This window comes from Rhipicephalus microplus, unplaced genomic scaffold (genome assembly GCF_043290135.1).
Source record: "Rhipicephalus microplus isolate Deutch F79 unplaced genomic scaffold, USDA_Rmic scaffold_165, whole genome shotgun sequence".
Classification (NCBI taxonomy): domain Eukaryota; kingdom Metazoa; phylum Arthropoda; class Arachnida; order Ixodida; family Ixodidae; genus Rhipicephalus; species Rhipicephalus microplus.
In genome coordinates, this window is record NW_027464736.1 from 334072 (window position 1) to 347227 (window position 13156).

The following is a 13156-nucleotide window of genomic DNA, read 5'->3' on the forward strand; positions in this document are numbered from 1 at the left end:
CAGCGTCGACGAGGGCCTCATGTGCGACCGAGCCGAAGGCGTTGGCGTAGTCAAGGAACCCCACGCACAGTTCCCCACCTCCCGTCCTGGCGTCGTCCAGGCGTCCCTGCAGCACGAAGTTGTGTTCGAACACCCCATCGTGCGGCAGGAAGCCCTTCTGACACCTGGACAGTACCGCATGGTCGCCCAACCACCGCTGCAGCCGGGTGGTGAGACATCCGGCATACAGTTTGGCGATCGTTCGACCAAGGGCAATGGGTCGCCAGTTTGTGGGGTCCTCGCGGTCGCCCTTCTTGTGAATGAGGATCGTCCTCGTCGACTTCCAGCTCCGGGGTGTGCGACGGTACTTGAGGCAGACGTTGAATACCGCCGCAAGGTACCGCCCTTCAGGATCTACCTGCCTCCAGTGGTTGTAAGTGAGGCGGTCCTCTCCCGGAGCTGTACTCTCGCACCTCCGGAGCTTGGCTGCGACTTCTTCATCCAAGAAGGGGCAGAGGTCCAGTTCTTCGTTGGTGGGGGCTCGTGTCCTGAGTATTGTTGTGTCCACTGCTACCGGGGACCAGAGGCGGGTGAAGTAGTCGTGAAGCGTGCCTGGGTCAATGGGGCACAGCTGTGAAGGGCCCTCCACAATCAGCCGGACGGCTCGGCGCCGGTTCCTCCTGTAGAGAGCCTGTATCTGGGAGGGGTTATCGGGGTTAATCTCGCGCCGAGATGGTGTTTGGCGCGAGTCCCGATTGGGCAGCCTCAGGTGGTCAGTAATGGCTGCCTCTGCGCGGTCTAGGATGGTTTCGAACCGCGCCCACTCCTCCTCAGATACTACACTTTGATCTTAGCCAAAAGGCCGAGAAGCGATGCAATTCATTAGCACGTAATTAAAATCCATTCTTTCACACCTCGTACTTAGTTCTGGCCAAAAGCCGGGCAAACAGTAGCAAAGCAATTCCGACGTCCACCCATGCACAACCAGCATTGTGCACCGACAGCGGCAGCGCTGGCTTCACGGCATTGCTTTTATCCCCAGTCCGCTTGAAGTTTCTAGTTTCGCTTACAAACATGTTAAAACTGAAACCTTCTTTTTCCCAGAGGTCGAAGCCACGCGTGCTTGCTTGCATGCGTACTCTCTATGCGCCCATGACGTCACACCAAATGCTTGCCGGCGAACATTATCAGGCATGTCGCGAGGGATGCTACAGCACTTGTTTTAAAAACTGATGCATAGTGTACATGTCCAACTCGAGCACCAAAATCTAAAAGGAAAAAAAAAAAAAAATGACTGTGCAAAATGTGAATACGTCACCTATCCAACATGGCTTCTACGCCGGCTGCCCAAGCAACGCCTCTGCAACGACGCCCACAATCATCGGCAAAAAGGTGGTGCCTTTGGCTGCTTCAGCACGCACAACATATGCCTTGCAAGTTCCGACGTGGCGGAACACCGCACCGAGGTCGACGAAGGTCCTGCCGTGAAAGGCAGACCCGGGAATGCGTGCGAAACGTCTACCGCGTGGGTTGTGAAGCCGGTGAATGAAGGATCATGTGGCAGAGGGTGACGGAACGTGAGTGTGCGACTTGCCGCTGCGATGTCGTTCAAGCGTTCAACGGGCCGGCAGGTTCTGTCTGTCGTGGTCGAAAACGTCCGAGTTTTGCTGATTCCGAGGGGTAGGAGTGCTATGGTGGCGTGTACGAGGCGCTGGTGCGGCGCTCCGTCGATCGTGCCGGACGGACATGAGGCGGCCGAAGGCGGTCGTCAAGTGGTCGCGGAAATCAGTGGAGAAGTACTCGCCTGCGCTTTTCGTCGAAGACTCGCGACAGACGGTCTTCGGGAGACACGGGTGGTTGCACAAATGCGACCGTGCGTCAACGTGCAGCCATATTCGTGGATTATTTCGCCCCATTACGATAGCTTCGTCACTGCGCTCGCTGGTGTTGCTTGTTTTTGTTGACCTTCACTTGTGGCTCACACCCACTGTGGGGGATTGGCTGGTTTGTTGTTCTGCTTCTTCGACTTCTACATACTCGGCTTAGTGAAGCTGTGAGGAGTGACGAGTGGGTACGGAGGCAAAGCGCGCCCGGGGCGTGATCTCACGCGTCCTGGGGTCCACGTCGCTTCAGGTACGTGCGTGGTGCGTCCGTACGTCTAGTGCGCAATTTTCTTGGAACTTCCAGCAACTGGCAATTCCATTGAGGTGAGCGTGCGAGGATGTTCGTTGTAATTAACGAGAGCCAACGGTGGATGAGCTGGTATGAGATGGTGTTCAGAAATGAAGTGTTTGATCAACAAGGCGATGCCCGCCGTGGTGGTCTGATGGCCGTAAGGTACTCGGCTGCTGCCCCGCAGGTGGTGGGATCGAATCCCGGCCGCGGCGGCTGCATTTCCCTGTGCTCAGATTAGGGTGCACGTGAAAGAACCCCAGGTGGTCGAAATTTTCCCATAATCATATGGTGGTTTTGGGACGTCAAACCCCAAAGGTCAGTGGACATAGGAAAAGCACATCGGGGCTTTGCCGCTCCACCGTACAGCAGGTGTGTGCGGAGTGGGTCCTGTGGCGTTCTTTGCGATTTTAATTTGTGATGGGGAATAGTGTAGATGCGTAGACGTGGCGAGAGCACGCGTCTTCAGGTTCAGACGCCGCGTGAAGATGTGAAATAAAAATGCCTTCGCTTGCCACTGCAACTGTAAACAGAAACACCAACCAAACCCCATTTTCTAGAGGCTTTTTTTATTTTTCGTTGCGAAACGGGTGAATTCGAAAAGCGGAAATAGCTTGGCACATACATACACACTTCTACACACATACATACATACACATCGCACATGCATACACATCGTATACACACTTCTAGCTTTCCTCCGAAACAGTAATGATAATTTCCTCAATAGTTTTATTAATATGAGTAGGAATGTTGAAAAAAATAAGAAACTTGAGTATGTACGTGTGAACATAACAAAATAAAAGAGACCCTCCATATATGAAATACACACGGAAACATTTATTTTCCCAGAGCAATCGTAAGTGTAAACACAGCTAGCGCACTCCCTGCACGCGAATACCGCGTCAGCCGGGGCGCGGTATTCGGGGCACCGTCTCGGACACTCGACGCACCCACGCCGTTTACCCCGGTATCATGGGTAAATCCGAACACTCCTTCTATCATTGAATTTATTGTCGAACTCACCCCGCAGGGGGTGAGTGGGCCGATCCCGGAGGTAGTGCAATACCGGGCCAACCCGTGGCGGAGGTGAAGCAAGCTTCAAGCACTCCGCCGCATCACAAAAATAAGTTTAATATCTTGGATCCAAATAGGATCCGTATCAGATATTAAGCTGATAAGAACAGATACTACACTTTGATCTTAGCCAAAAGGCCGAGAAGCGATGCAATTCATTAGCACGTAATTAAAATCCATTCTTTCACACCTCGTACTTAGTTCTGGCCAAAAGCCGGGCAAACAGTAGCAAAGCAATTCCGACGTCCACCCATGCACAACCAGCATTGTGCACCGACAGCGGCAGCGCTGGCTTCACGGCATTGCTTTTATCCCCAGTCCGCTTGAAGTTTCTAGTTTCGCTTACAAACATGTTAAAACTGAAACCTTCTTTTTCCCAGAGGTCGAAGCCACGCGTGCTTGCTTGCATGCGTACTCTCTATGCGCCCATGACGTCACACCAAATGCTTGCCGGCGAACATTATCAGGCATGTCGCGAGGGATGCTACAGCACTTGTTTTAAAAACTGATGCATAGTGTACATGTCCAACTCGAGCACCAAAATCTAAAAGGAAAAAAAAAAAAAAATGACTGTGCAAAATGTGAATACGTCACCTATCCAACATGGCTTCTACGCCGGCTGCCCAAGCAACGCCTCTGCAACGACGCCCACAATCATCGGCAAAAAGGTGGTGCCTTTGGCTGCTTCAGCACGCACAACATATGCCTTGCAAGTTCCGACGTGGCGGAACACCGCACCGAGGTCGACGAAGGTCCTGCCGTGAAAGGCAGACCCGGGAATGCGTGCGAAACGTCTACCGCGTGGGTTGTGAAGCCGGTGAATGAAGGATCATGTGGCAGAGGGTGACGGAACGTGAGTGTGCGACTTGCCGCTGCGATGTCGTTCAAGCGTTCAACGGGCCGGCAGGTTCTGTCTGTCGTGGTCGAAAACGTCCGAGTTTTGCTGATTCCGAGGGGTAGGAGTGCTATGGTGGCGTGTACGAGGCGCTGGTGCGGCGCTCCGTCGATCGTGCCGGACGGACATGAGGCGGCCGAAGGCGGTCGTCAAGTGGTCGCGGAAATCAGTGGAGAAGTACTCGCCTGCGCTTTTCGTCGAAGACTCGCGACAGACGGTCTTCGGGAGACACGGGTGGTTGCACAAATGCGACCGTGCGTCAACGTGCAGCCATATTCGTGGATTATTTCGCCCCATTACGATAGCTTCGTCACTGCGCTCGCTGGTGTTGCTTGTTTTTGTTGACCTTCACTTGTGGCTCACACCCACTGTGGGGGATTGGCTGGTTTGTTGTTCTGCTTCTTCGACTTCTACATACTCGGCTTAGTGAAGCTGTGAGGAGTGACGAGTGGGTACGGAGGCAAAGCGCGCCCGGGGCGTGATCTCACGCGTCCTGGGGTCCACGTCGCTTCAGGTACGTGCGTGGTGCGTCCGTACGTCTAGTGCGCAATTTTCTTGGAACTTCCAGCAACTGGCAATTCCATTGAGGTGAGCGTGCGAGGATGTTCGTTGTAATTAACGAGAGCCAACGGTGGATGAGCTGGTATGAGATGGTGTTCAGAAATGAAGTGTTTGATCAACAAGGCGATGCCCGCCGTGGTGGTCTGATGGCCGTAAGGTACTCGGCTGCTGCCCCGCAGGTGGTGGGATCGAATCCCGGCCGCGGCGGCTGCATTTCCCTGTGCTCAGATTAGGGTGCACGTGAAAGAACCCCAGGTGGTCGAAATTTTCCCATAATCATATGGTGGTTTTGGGACGTCAAACCCCAAAGGTCAGTGGACATAGGAAAAGCACATCGGGGCTTTGCCGCTCCACCGTACAGCAGGTGTGTGCGGAGTGGGTCCTGTGGCGTTCTTTGCGATTTTAATTTGTGATGGGGAATAGTGTAGATGCGTAGACGTGGCGAGAGCACGCGTCTTCAGGTTCAGACGCCGCGTGAAGATGTGAAATAAAAATGCCTTCGCTTGCCACTGCAACTGTAAACAGAAACACCAACCAAACCCCATTTTCTAGAGGCTTTTTTTATTTTTCGTTGCGAAACGGGTGAATTCGAAAAGCGGAAATAGCTTGGCACATACATACACACTTCTACACACATACATACATACACATCGCACATGCATACACATCGTATACACACTTCTAGCTTTCCTCCGAAACAGTAATGATAATTTCCTCAATAGTTTTATTAATATGAGTAGGAATGTTGAAAAAAATAAGAAACTTGAGTATGTACGTGTGAACATAACAAAATAAAAGAGACCCTCCATATATGAAATACACACGGAAACATTTATTTTCCCAGAGCAATCGTAAGTGTAAACACAGCTAGCGCACTCCCTGCACGCGAATACCGCGTCAGCCGGGGCGCGGTATTCGGGGCACCGTCTCGGACACTCGACGCACCCACGCCGTTTACCCCGGTATCATGGGTAAATCCGAACACTCCTTCTATCATTGAATTTATTGTCGAACTCACCCCGCAGGGGGTGAGTGGGCCGATCCCGGAGGTAGTGCAATACCGGGCCAACCCGTGGCGGAGGTGAAGCAAGCTTCAAGCACTCCGCCGCATCACAAAAATAAGTTTAATATCTTGGATCCAAATAGGATCCGTATCAGATATTAAGCTGATAAGAACAGATACTACACTTTGATCTTAGCCAAAAGGCCGAGAAGCGATGCAATTCATTAGCACGTAATTAAAATCCATTCTTTCACACCTCGTACTTAGTTCTGGCCAAAAGCCGGGCAAACAGTAGCAAAGCAATTCCGACGTCCACCCATGCACAACCAGCATTGTGCACCGACAGCGGCAGCGCTGGCTTCACGGCATTGCTTTTATCCCCAGTCCGCTTGAAGTTTCTAGTTTCGCTTACAAACATGTTAAAACTGAAACCTTCTTTTTCCCAGAGGTCGAAGCCACGCGTGCTTGCTTGCATGCGTACTCTCTATGCGCCCATGACGTCACACCAAATGCTTGCCGGCGAACATTATCAGGCATGTCGCGAGGGATGCTACAGCACTTGTTTTAAAAACTGATGCATAGTGTACATGTCCAACTCGAGCACCAAAATCTAAAAGGAAAAAAAAAAAAAATGACTGTGCAAAATGTGAATACGTCACCTATCCAACATGGCTTCTACGCCGGCTGCCCAAGCAACGCCTCTGCAACGACGCCCACAATCATCGGCAAAAAGGTGGTGCCTTTGGCTGCTTCAGCACGCACAACATATGCCTTGCAAGTTCCGACGTGGCGGAACACCGCACCGAGGTCGACGAAGGTCCTGCCGTGAAAGGCAGACCCGGGAATGCGTGCGAAACGTCTACCGCGTGGGTTGTGAAGCCGGTGAATGAAGGATCATGTGGCAGAGGGTGACGGAACGTGAGTGTGCGACTTGCCGCTGCGATGTCGTTCAAGCGTTCAACGGGCCGGCAGGTTCTGTCTGTCGTGGTCGAAAACGTCCGAGTTTTGCTGATTCCGAGGGGTAGGAGTGCTATGGTGGCGTGTACGAGGCGCTGGTGCGGCGCTCCGTCGATCGTGCCGGACGGACATGAGGCGGCCGAAGGCGGTCGTCAAGTGGTCGCGGAAATCAGTGGAGAAGTACTCGCCTGCGCTTTTCGTCGAAGACTCGCGACAGACGGTCTTCGGGAGACACGGGTGGTTGCACAAATGCGACCGTGCGTCAACGTGCAGCCATATTCGTGGATTATTTCGCCCCATTACGATAGCTTCGTCACTGCGCTCGCTGGTGTTGCTTGTTTTTGTTGACCTTCACTTGTGGCTCACACCCACTGTGGGGGATTGGCTGGTTTGTTGTTCTGCTTCTTCGACTTCTACATACTCGGCTTAGTGAAGCTGTGAGGAGTGACGAGTGGGTACGGAGGCAAAGCGCGCCCGGGGCGTGATCTCACGCGTCCTGGGGTCCACGTCGCTTCAGGTACGTGCGTGGTGCGTCCGTACGTCTAGTGCGCAATTTTCTTGGAACTTCCAGCAACTGGCAATTCCATTGAGGTGAGCGTGCGAGGATGTTCGTTGTAATTAACGAGAGCCAACGGTGGATGAGCTGGTATGAGATGGTGTTCAGAAATGAAGTGTTTGATCAACAAGGCGATGCCCGCCGTGGTGGTCTGATGGCCGTAAGGTACTCGGCTGCTGCCCCGCAGGTGGTGGGATCGAATCCCGGCCGCGGCGGCTGCATTTCCCTGTGCTCAGATTAGGGTGCACGTGAAAGAACCCCAGGTGGTCGAAATTTTCCCATAATCATATGGTGGTTTTGGGACGTCAAACCCCAAAGGTCAGTGGACATAGGAAAAGCACATCGGGGCTTTGCCGCTCCACCGTACAGCAGGTGTGTGCGGAGTGGGTCCTGTGGCGTTCTTTGCGATTTTAATTTGTGATGGGGAATAGTGTAGATGCGTAGACGTGGCGAGAGCACGCGTCTTCAGGTTCAGACGCCGCGTGAAGATGTGAAATAAAAATGCCTTCGCTTGCCACTGCAACTGTAAACAGAAACACCAACCAAACCCCATTTTCTAGAGGCTTTTTTTATTTTTCGTTGCGAAACGGGTGAATTCGAAAAGCGGAAATAGCTTGGCACATACATACACACTTCTACACACATACATACATACACATCGCACATGCATACACATCGTATACACACTTCTAGCTTTCCTCCGAAACAGTAATGATAATTTCCTCAATAGTTTTATTAATATGAGTAGGAATGTTGAAAAAAATAAGAAACTTGAGTATGTACGTGTGAACATAACAAAATAAAAGAGACCCTCCATATATGAAATACACACGGAAACATTTATTTTCCCAGAGCAATCGTAAGTGTAAACACAGCTAGCGCACTCCCTGCACGCGAATACCGCGTCAGCCGGGGCGCGGTATTCGGGGCACCGTCTCGGACACTCGACGCACCCACGCCGTTTACCCCGGTATCATGGGTAAATCCGAACACTCCTTCTATCATTGAATTTATTGTCGAACTCACCCCGCAGGGGGTGAGTGGGCCGATCCCGGAGGTAGTGCAATACCGGGCCAACCCGTGGCGGAGGTGAAGCAAGCTTCAAGCACTCCGCCGCATCACAAAAATAAGTTTAATATCTTGGATCCAAATAGGATCCGTATCAGATATTAAGCTGATAAGAACAGATACTACACTTTGATCTTAGCCAAAAGGCCGAGAAGCGATGCAATTCATTAGCACGTAATTAAAATCCATTCTTTCACACCTCGTACTTAGTTCTGGCCAAAAGCCGGGCAAACAGTAGCAAAGCAATTCCGACGTCCACCCATGCACAACCAGCATTGTGCACCGACAGCGGCAGCGCTGGCTTCACGGCATTGCTTTTATCCCCAGTCCGCTTGAAGTTTCTAGTTTCGCTTACAAACATGTTAAAACTGAAACCTTCTTTTTCCCAGAGGTCGAAGCCACGCGTGCTTGCTTGCATGCGTACTCTCTATGCGCCCATGACGTCACACCAAATGCTTGCCGGCGAACATTATCAGGCATGTCGCGAGGGATGCTACAGCACTTGTTTTAAAAACTGATGCATAGTGTACATGTCCAACTCGAGCACCAAAATCTAAAAGGAAAAAAAAAAAAAATGACTGTGCAAAATGTGAATACGTCACCTATCCAACATGGCTTCTACGCCGGCTGCCCAAGCAACGCCTCTGCAACGACGCCCACAATCATCGGCAAAAAGGTGGTGCCTTTGGCTGCTTCAGCACGCACAACATATGCCTTGCAAGTTCCGACGTGGCGGAACACCGCACCGAGGTCGACGAAGGTCCTGCCGTGAAAGGCAGACCCGGGAATGCGTGCGAAACGTCTACCGCGTGGGTTGTGAAGCCGGTGAATGAAGGATCATGTGGCAGAGGGTGACGGAACGTGAGTGTGCGACTTGCCGCTGCGATGTCGTTCAAGCGTTCAACGGGCCGGCAGGTTCTGTCTGTCGTGGTCGAAAACGTCCGAGTTTTGCTGATTCCGAGGGGTAGGAGTGCTATGGTGGCGTGTACGAGGCGCTGGTGCGGCGCTCCGTCGATCGTGCCGGACGGACATGAGGCGGCCGAAGGCGGTCGTCAAGTGGTCGCGGAAATCAGTGGAGAAGTACTCGCCTGCGCTTTTCGTCGAAGACTCGCGACAGACGGTCTTCGGGAGACACGGGTGGTTGCACAAATGCGACCGTGCGTCAACGTGCAGCCATATTCGTGGATTATTTCGCCCCATTACGATAGCTTCGTCACTGCGCTCGCTGGTGTTGCTTGTTTTTGTTGACCTTCACTTGTGGCTCACACCCACTGTGGGGGATTGGCTGGTTTGTTGTTCTGCTTCTTCGACTTCTACATACTCGGCTTAGTGAAGCTGTGAGGAGTGACGAGTGGGTACGGAGGCAAAGCGCGCCCGGGGCGTGATCTCACGCGTCCTGGGGTCCACGTCGCTTCAGGTACGTGCGTGGTGCGTCCGTACGTCTAGTGCGCAATTTTCTTGGAACTTCCAGCAACTGGCAATTCCATTGAGGTGAGCGTGCGAGGATGTTCGTTGTAATTAACGAGAGCCAACGGTGGATGAGCTGGTATGAGATGGTGTTCAGAAATGAAGTGTTTGATCAACAAGGCGATGCCCGCCGTGGTGGTCTGATGGCCGTAAGGTACTCGGCTGCTGCCCCGCAGGTGGTGGGATCGAATCCCGGCCGCGGCGGCTGCATTTCCCTGTGCTCAGATTAGGGTGCACGTGAAAGAACCCCAGGTGGTCGAAATTTTCCCATAATCATATGGTGGTTTTGGGACGTCAAACCCCAAAGGTCAGTGGACATAGGAAAAGCACATCGGGGCTTTGCCGCTCCACCGTACAGCAGGTGTGTGCGGAGTGGGTCCTGTGGCGTTCTTTGCGATTTTAATTTGTGATGGGGAATAGTGTAGATGCGTAGACGTGGCGAGAGCACGCGTCTTCAGGTTCAGACGCCGCGTGAAGATGTGAAATAAAAATGCCTTCGCTTGCCACTGCAACTGTAAACAGAAACACCAACCAAACCCCATTTTCTAGAGGCTTTTTTTATTTTTCGTTGCGAAACGGGTGAATTCGAAAAGCGGAAATAGCTTGGCACATACATACACACTTCTACACACATACATACATACACATCGCACATGCATACACATCGTATACACACTTCTAGCTTTCCTCCGAAACAGTAATGATAATTTCCTCAATAGTTTTATTAATATGAGTAGGAATGTTGAAAAAAATAAGAAACTTGAGTATGTACGTGTGAACATAACAAAATAAAAGAGACCCTCCATATATGAAATACACACGGAAACATTTATTTTCCCAGAGCAATCGTAAGTGTAAACACAGCTAGCGCACTCCCTGCACGCGAATACCGCGTCAGCCGGGGCGCGGTATTCGGGGCACCGTCTCGGACACTCGACGCACCCACGCCGTTTACCCCGGTATCATGGGTAAATCCGAACACTCCTTCTATCATTGAATTTATTGTCGAACTCACCCCGCAGGGGGTGAGTGGGCCGATCCCGGAGGTAGTGCAATACCGGGCCAACCCGTGGCGGAGGTGAAGCAAGCTTCAAGCACTCCGCCGCATCACAAAAATAAGTTTAATATCTTGGATCCAAATAGGATCCGTATCAGATATTAAGCTGATAAGAACAGATACTACACTTTGATCTTAGCCAAAAGGCCGAGAAGCGATGCAATTCATTAGCACGTAATTAAAATCCATTCTTTCACACCTCGTACTTAGTTCTGGCCAAAAGCCGGGCAAACAGTAGCAAAGCAATTCCGACGTCCACCCATGCACAACCAGCATTGTGCACCGACAGCGGCAGCGCTGGCTTCACGGCATTGCTTTTATCCCCAGTCCGCTTGAAGTTTCTAGTTTCGCTTACAAACATGTTAAAACTGAAACCTTCTTTTTCCCAGAGGTCGAAGCCACGCGTGCTTGCTTGCATGCGTACTCTCTATGCGCCCATGACGTCACACCAAATGCTTGCCGGCGAACATTATCAGGCATGTCGCGAGGGATGCTACAGCACTTGTTTTAAAAACTGATGCATAGTGTACATGTCCAACTCGAGCACCAAAATCTAAAAGGAAAAAAAAAAAAAATGACTGTGCAAAATGTGAATACGTCACCTATCCAACATGGCTTCTACGCCGGCTGCCCAAGCAACGCCTCTGCAACGACGCCCACAATCATCGGCAAAAAGGTGGTGCCTTTGGCTGCTTCAGCACGCACAACATATGCCTTGCAAGTTCCGACGTGGCGGAACACCGCACCGAGGTCGACGAAGGTCCTGCCGTGAAAGGCAGACCCGGGAATGCGTGCGAAACGTCTACCGCGTGGGTTGTGAAGCCGGTGAATGAAGGATCATGTGGCAGAGGGTGACGGAACGTGAGTGTGCGACTTGCCGCTGCGATGTCGTTCAAGCGTTCAACGGGCCGGCAGGTTCTGTCTGTCGTGGTCGAAAACGTCCGAGTTTTGCTGATTCCGAGGGGTAGGAGTGCTATGGTGGCGTGTACGAGGCGCTGGTGCGGCGCTCCGTCGATCGTGCCGGACGGACATGAGGCGGCCGAAGGCGGTCGTCAAGTGGTCGCGGAAATCAGTGGAGAAGTACTCGCCTGCGCTTTTCGTCGAAGACTCGCGACAGACGGTCTTCGGGAGACACGGGTGGTTGCACAAATGCGACCGTGCGTCAACGTGCAGCCATATTCGTGGATTATTTCGCCCCATTACGATAGCTTCGTCACTGCGCTCGCTGGTGTTGCTTGTTTTTGTTGACCTTCACTTGTGGCTCACACCCACTGTGGGGGATTGGCTGGTTTGTTGTTCTGCTTCTTCGACTTCTACATACTCGGCTTAGTGAAGCTGTGAGGAGTGACGAGTGGGTACGGAGGCAAAGCGCGCCCGGGGCGTGATCTCACGCGTCCTGGGGTCCACGTCGCTTCAGGTACGTGCGTGGTGCGTCCGTACGTCTAGTGCGCAATTTTCTTGGAACTTCCAGCAACTGGCAATTCCATTGAGGTGAGCGTGCGAGGATGTTCGTTGTAATTAACGAGAGCCAACGGTGGATGAGCTGGTATGAGATGGTGTTCAGAAATGAAGTGTTTGATCAACAAGGCGATGCCCGCCGTGGTGGTCTGATGGCCGTAAGGTACTCGGCTGCTGCCCCGCAGGTGGTGGGATCGAATCCCGGCCGCGGCGGCTGCATTTCCCTGTGCTCAGATTAGGGTGCACGTGAAAGAACCCCAGGTGGTCGAAATTTTCCCATAATCATATGGTGGTTTTGGGACGTCAAACCCCAAAGGTCAGTGGACATAGGAAAAGCACATCGGGGCTTTGCCGCTCCACCGTACAGCAGGTGTGTGCGGAGTGGGTCCTGTGGCGTTCTTTGCGATTTTAATTTGTGATGGGGAATAGTGTAGATGCGTAGACGTGGCGAGAGCACGCGTCTTCAGGTTCAGACGCCGCGTGAAGATGTGAAATAAAAATGCCTTCGCTTGCCACTGCAACTGTAAACAGAAACACCAACCAAACCCCATTTTCTAGAGGCTTTTTTTATTTTTCGTTGCGAAACGGGTGAATTCGAAAAGCGGAAATAGCTTGGCACATACATACACACTTCTACACACATACATACATACACATCGCACATGCATACACATCGTATACACACTTCTAGCTTTCCTCCGAAACAGTAATGATAATTTCCTCAATAGTTTTATTAATATGAGTAGGAATGTTGAAAAAAATAAGAAACTTGAGTATGTACGTGTGAACATAACAAAATAAAAGAGACCCTCCATATATGAAATACACACGGAAACATTTATTTTCCCAGAGCAATCGTAAGTGTAAACACAGCTAGCGCACTCCCTGCACGCGAATACCGCGTCA

The 13156-nt window shown here is 51.8% G+C and overlaps 4 non-coding genes across 4 annotated transcripts; all 4 read right to left on the reverse strand.

Moving 5' to 3' along the window:
* Nucleotides 1-3186: 3186 nt before the first annotated feature.
* Nucleotides 3187-3378, reverse strand: LOC142791426 (U2 spliceosomal RNA). Its single transcript, XR_012890219.1, has one exon. It is a non-coding gene; the product is annotated as a U2 spliceosomal RNA (small nuclear RNA).
* Nucleotides 3379-5711: 2333 nt separating this feature from the next.
* LOC142791427 (U2 spliceosomal RNA) lies at nt 5712-5903 on the reverse strand. The gene has a single exon (XR_012890220.1). It is a non-coding gene; the product is annotated as a U2 spliceosomal RNA (small nuclear RNA).
* Nucleotides 5904-8235: 2332 nt separating this feature from the next.
* On the reverse strand, nt 8236-8427 carry LOC142791428 (U2 spliceosomal RNA). Its single transcript, XR_012890221.1, has one exon. It is a non-coding gene; the product is annotated as a U2 spliceosomal RNA (small nuclear RNA).
* Nucleotides 8428-10759: 2332 nt separating this feature from the next.
* On the reverse strand, nt 10760-10951 carry LOC142791429 (U2 spliceosomal RNA). Its single transcript, XR_012890222.1, has one exon. It is a non-coding gene; the product is annotated as a U2 spliceosomal RNA (small nuclear RNA).
* Nucleotides 10952-13156: the final 2205 nt, after the last annotated feature.